The sequence below is a fragment of the Apium graveolens genome, chromosome 6 (assembly GCF_009905375.1).
Source record: "Apium graveolens cultivar Ventura chromosome 6, ASM990537v1, whole genome shotgun sequence".
Lineage (NCBI taxonomy): Eukaryota > Viridiplantae > Streptophyta > Magnoliopsida > Apiales > Apiaceae > Apium > Apium graveolens.
The window spans coordinates 137,921,383-137,927,924 of NC_133652.1; the positions used below are offsets into that span (position 1 = coordinate 137,921,383).

The following is a 6,542-nucleotide window of genomic DNA, read 5'->3' on the forward strand; positions in this document are numbered from 1 at the left end:
TCTTTCAGAGGAGCTGCGACTGAAGACCCCAACATGCACATAAGGAATTTTGTCGAGATCTGCAGTACTTTCAAATATAATGGTGTGACTGATGAGGCTATCAAGCTGAGGCTTTTCCCATTCTCTCTGAGGGATAAAGCTAAGGACTGGTTACATTCTGAACCAGCTGGGTCCATCACTACTTGGCAAGATCTTGCGCAAAAGTTTCTGGTGAAGTTTTATCCAATGGCAAAGACTGCTGCTATGAGGAGTGCTCTTACTCAGTTTGCGCAACAACCTACAGAATCTATGTGCAAAGCTTGGGAGCGCTACAAGGAAATGTTGAGAAAGTGTCCACATCATGAAATGCCCGATTGGATGGTGATCACTGGTTTCTATAATTGTTTGGGGGCCCAATCTCGGCCCATGCTCGATGCAGCAGCTGGAGGCGCCTTGTGGGAAAAAAGCTATACTGAGGCTTATAATCTTATTGAGACTATGGATGCAAATGAGCATCAAAACCCAACTCAAAGAATGATGCCTGGGAAGGTAGCAGGTATGGTGGAAGTCGATGCAGCCACCGTTATTGTAGCGCAGCTCCAAGCGTTGTCTATGACGGTCGATTCTCTAGCTACCTATGGAGTCAATCAAATAGCTATGGTCTGTGAGCTTTGTGCAGGTTCTCATGCTACGGATCAGTGTTCTCTTGTTAATGAATCTGTTCAATATGTGAATAATTATCAGCGACAACAGCAGCCTGTGCCAGCTACTTATCATCCTAACAACAGAAATCATCCAAATTTCAGCTGGGGTAATAATCAGAATGTTATTCAGCCACCATATCAGCAAGGTGTGAGTAAACAGTTCAATCCACCTGGATTCCAGCAACCACAACAGTATGCTCAAAGGCAATCATATCCTCAACAGGGAGGTGCAGCTGCACCCACTAGTGCTGATTTTGAGGAACTTAAGCTGTTGTGCAAGAGTCAGGCAGTGTCGATCAAGACCTTGGAAAATTAAATTGGTCAAATAGCCAATGCAGTGCTCAATCGTCAACCTGGCACACTTCCCAGTGACACGGAAGTGCCAGGCCGGAAGGAAGCTAAAGAGCAAGTCAAGGCTATTACCTTAAGGTCTGGGAAAGTTGCTGATGCTGAAAAGGCAAAAGAAGGAGAAGCTGAAGTTGGAGATGAAGAAGCTTAGCAAAAGGAGAAAGCGGCGGAACCAAGAAAGACTACTGTTGAACACACTCTGCCTGAGGGTAATACAGGGGAGAAACAGCTCTATCCTCCACCACATTTCCCTAAGAGATTGTAACAACAAAAGCTGGATAAGCAGTTCGGTAAGTTTCTGGAGGTGTTCAAGAAACTTCACATCAATATACCTTTCGCTGAGGCTCTGGAGCAAATGCCTAGTTATGCGAAGTTTATGAAGAGTATTCTTTCAAGGAAGGTGAAACTGGATGACCTTGAGACCGTTGCTCTAACGGAAGAGTGAGTGCTGTACTGCAACAAAAGTTACCTCAAAAGCTTAAAGATCCAGGTAGCTTCTCTATTCCTTGCACCATTGGCAAGTTGTCTTTTGACAAGTGCCTTTGCGATTTGGGAGCAAGCATAAATCTGATGCCGTTGTCGATTTTTAAAAAGTTGGATTTTCCTGATCCAAAGCCCACCTACATGTCTCTACAATTGGCTGATCGTTCTATTACTTACCCAAGAGGCATAGTGGATGATGTGTTAGTCAAGGTGGATAAGCTCTTATTTCCTGCAGACTTTGTTATTCTGGATTTTGAGGAAGATAAGAAGATTCCCATAATCTTGGGAAGACCTTTCTTGGCTACTGGCCGTACCTTAATAGATGTGCAGAAAGGTGAACTTACAATACGGGTGCAGGATCAGGATGTGACCTTCAATGTATTCAGAGCAATGAAATTCCCTATAGAAGATGAGGAGTGCTTAAAAGTGGATTTGATTGATTCTTCGGTTACTTCAGAACTCGATCATATGCTAATGTCTGATGCATTAGAAAAGGCCTTAGGGGGGATTTTGACAGTGATGATGAGGATGGCAATGAGCAATTACAATATCTTAATGCTTCTCCCTGGAGGCGAAAGCTAGACATGCCGTTTGAATCTCTTGGTACTTCTGACCTCAAAAATGCTGAAGGAAAGCTAAAACCATCAATTGAGGAAGCACCCACCTTGGAGCTTAAGCCATTGCCTGAACACTTCAGGTATGCTTTTTTAGGTGATGCATCTACATTACCTGTTATTATTGCATCTGACCTTTCAGGAAGTGAGGAGGACAAACTCTTAAGGATTTTAAGAAAATTCAAATCGGCTATTGGATGGACCACAGCAGACATCAAGGGGATCAACCCTTCATATTGCATGCATAAGATTCTGCTAGAGGAGGGTAGTAAGCCAACTATTGAGCAACAGCGCAGACTTAATCCTATCATGAAAGAGGTGGTGAAGAAAGAAATTCTGAAGTGGCTGAATGCAGGAATCATTTATCCTATTTCTGACAGTTCTTGGGTGAGCCCCGTGCAATGTGTGCCTAAGAAAGGAGGTATTACTGTGGTAGCAAATGACAAGAACGAGCTCATCCCTACTCGAACAGTCACGGGATGGAGAGTATGCATGGAATACCGAAAGTTGAACAAGGCCACGAGGAAGGATCACTTCCCTCTTCTGTTTATTGATCAGATGCTTGACAGGTTAGCTGGTCATGAGTATTATTGTCTTCTGGATGGCTACTCGGGGTATAATCAGATTTGTATTGCACTAGAGGATCAAGAAAAGACTACCTTCACTTGTCCATTTGGCACGTTTGCTTTTTATAGAGTTTTGTTTGGGTTATGTGGCGAACCGACCACTTTTCAGAGATGTATGATGGCTATATTCTCTGACATGATTGGGAATAATGTCGAGGTGTTCATGGCCGACTTCTCCGTCTTTGGACATTCGTATGATGAATGTTTGAATAATCTTCGTGCCGTGCTCAAAAGGTGTGTGGAAACTAATTTGGTGCTCAATTGGGGAAAATGTCATTTTATGGTGCGTTAAGGCATTATTCTTGGGCATAAGGTCTCTAGCAAGGGTCTTGAGGTGGATAAAGCCAAGGTGGGAGTCATTGAAAATCTTCCACCACCTATTTCTGTAAAAGGAATCCGTAGTTTTCTTGGTCATACGGGTTTTTATCGGCGTTTCATCAAGGACTTTTCAAAGATATCTAAGCCGCTGTGAAACCTGCTTGAGAAGGATGTGCCTTTCAAATTTGATGATGACTGCTTAACGGCATTCGAGACTCTTAAGAAGAGTTTGATCACTACACCAGTTATTACAGCACCGGATTGGACAGAGCCTTTTGAGATGATGTGTGATGCAAGTGATTATGCGGTTGGCGCTGTTCTTGGGCAGCGCAAGAATAATCTCTTTCATGTGGTCTACTATGCTAGCAAGACCTTAAATGGGGACCAAATGAACTACACCACTACTGAGAATGAGCTTTTGGCTATAGTCTTTGGTTTCGAAAAATTTCGATCTTATCTGCTTGGGACAAAAGTGACAGTATTCACTGATCATGCAGCCATTCGCTGTTTGGTTTCCAAGAAGGATTCGAAGCCGAGACTCATTTGTTGAGTGCTTTTACTACAGGAATTTGAGTTAGAGATCAAGGATCGAAAAGGTACTGAGAATCAAGTAGCTGACCATCTCTCTAGATTGGAGAATCCCGAGTCTACTTCATATGATAAGACATTGATCAACGAATCTTTTCCGGATGAGCAGTTGTTCGCAGTTCAGGAGGAAGAACCATGGTTCACAGATATTGTGAATTATCTTGTCAGCAATATAATGCCTCCTAATTTGACCACAGCTCAAAAGAAGAAGTTTCTGCATGAGGTGAAGTGGTATATGTGGGATAAACCGTATTTGTTTAGACAGGGAGCTGACCAGATCATCAGGAGATGTATCCCATTCTGTGAGACGGAGGGGATATTACGAGACTGCCACTCCACAGTTTATGGAGGACACTATGGTGCTGAGAAGACGGCAGCTCGTATTCTGTAAGCAGGTTTTTTCTGGCCTACTTTGTTTAAGGATGCTCATCAGTTTGTATTAAGGTGTGATCGTTGCCAAAGAGTGGGAAATTTGACGAGAAAGGATGAGATGCCATTAAATGTGATGCTTGAAGTCGAGGTCTTTGATGTTTGGGGAATCGATTTCATGGGGCCTTTTGTATCATCCTGCAACAATCAGTACATATTGCTGGCAGTCGATTATGTCTCAAAATGGGTAGAAGTCAAGGCTCTACCGACAAATGATGCAAAGGCAGTTTTGAATTTTCTTCATAAGCAGATTTTCACAAGGTTTGGAACGCCACGAGTAATCATAAGTGATGAAGGGTCGGATTTCTGCAACCGTAAGTTCACTTCTATGATGCAGCGCTATAATGTGAATCATCGAGTTGCTACTGCCTATCATTCGCAAACAAATGGTCACGCGGAAGTGTCTAACAGAGAGATCAAGCGCATTCTAGAGAAGGTTGTTTGTCCGTCAAGGAAGGATTGGTCTTTAAAGCTCGATGAATCTGTTTGGGCTTACAGAACAACATACAAAACTCCACTTGGTATGTCCCCGTTTCAACTGGTGTATGGTAAGGGATGTCATTTACCTGCGGAGCTTGAGCATAAGGCCTATTGGGCGTTGAAGAAGTTGAACCTGGATCTAGATGCATCTGGAAAGAAGCGAATGCTTCAGCTTAATGAACTTGATGAATTTCGACTCCAATCGTACGAGAACAACAAAATGTACAAGGAAAAGGTGAAAAGGTGGCACGATAGGAAGCTACATCCTAAGTTATTCGTGCCGGGGCAACAAATCCTCTTATTCAACTCTCATCTCCGACTTTTTCCTGGGAAGTTGAAATCAAGGTGGTCTGGACCTTTTATTGTCAAAACTGTGTTTCCACATGGAGCGGTGGAGATTTTTGAGAATGATCCGGACCAAGCATTCAAGGTTAATGGTCAGCGTTTGAAGCACTACTATGGGGACACGGCAATTCGAGAAGTGGTTAGTGCTATTTTATTGTCAACTTAAGAAAGGTACGCAACGTCAAGCTAATGACGAAAAAGAAGCGCTTCGTGGGAGGTAACCCATGATTTGTTGTTACAGGAACCCTTAGAAGTTTATAACCTATCCAAAACCACAAAAAAATCAGAAAAACGGGGCCTGCAATTTTTTTTTCCAGTAGGCTCCTGAGCGCCTGCTCAGCTCTGCTGAGCGACCGCTCAGGGGTCGGCTGGGAGATTTTTTTTTTTAAGTTCCATAAAAAAAATCCAAAAAAATCAGAAAAAAACATAACACAACCCATAAACCCACGACCTATTCCCCATAATCCCATGATTTTAACCCATAATCACACTCCTACTCAAATTCTACCCTAATCCATACCCTATATATACATACACCCATCCCATATATCTCCCATACACTTTCTACACTTCAACTCTCTCCCAAACACAAAAACACAATTCTCAAGCACTTTTATTCAGATTCGATGGCACCCAAAAGAGCAAGGACTATTGATAGCAGCAGCACTGTCCCTACTGCTGATTCTTCGAGATGTACTACTGCAAGGCCTCGTTTGAATGATAGGGCTGCGGAGGAGGAGTACACTAGGCTTCTGGGGAAGCCGATTCTGAAGGAGAGGGGATTTTTACCATCGGGGAGGGATGGTGAGTTATTGCCTATGATTGCTGAGAAGGGGTGGATAGCTTTTTGTGAGTCGCCTGAAGCAGTTCCGATGAGCGTGGTTCGCGAGTTCTATGCGAACGCGAAGGCCGAGAAGAATGGGTTTTCTGTGGTCCGGGGGATGACGGTGGATTATCACCCAGCGGCGATTCACCGTGTGATTAGGCAGAGAGAGAGGAAGCCCACGGAGGAGAACTGGAATGAGAAGACTGCTGAGGATTTTGACCTGGATTTGATTTCTGCTACACTCTGTAGGCCGGGCACAGTATGGACTTTCAAGATTGGAACTAATGAGTATCGTCACGTTCCGGCGATTGCGATGAACATGTATGCCTGTGCATGGAATGCGTTTATTTGTGCTAATATTTTGCCTTCTTCGCATGCACATGAGGTCACAGTTGAGAGAGCACAGTTATTGTGGGGAGTTTTGAATGAGGAGTACTAAGTGGACCTTGGTGAGTTCATCTACCAAGGAATTCTGAAGTATTTGAGGGGAGCTATGCACATGAACATTCCCTATGCATCCACGGTTACTAAGCATTGCCGAGCGGTGGAAGTTCAGTGGCCGTCTCATGAGCAGTTGTAGTTGTCGGCCGCTCCTATTGATTCCGGGACTCTGAATGCGATGCAGGAGTGGACCGGTGGTGAGCCCGATGAGCATGGGCTGGGTTATCGTCTTCCAGGAGGGCGTCCAACACGAGGTGCTACTATGGCGAGGCCGAAGCATGATGAGGCTGATTCTTCTAGAGCTTAGGAGGGTGCTGGGATGGCTGATGCCCAGTATAGGAGGCTATCACGGAGGATGGAT

General features: G+C 44.1%; 1 non-coding gene across 1 annotated transcript; it reads right to left on the minus strand.

Moving 5' to 3' along the window:
• Positions 1–240: 240 nt before the first annotated feature.
• Positions 241–347, minus strand: LOC141669707 (small nucleolar RNA R71). The gene has a single exon (XR_012553974.1). It is a non-coding gene; the product is annotated as a small nucleolar RNA R71 (small nucleolar RNA).
• Positions 348–6,542: the final 6,195 nt, after the last annotated feature.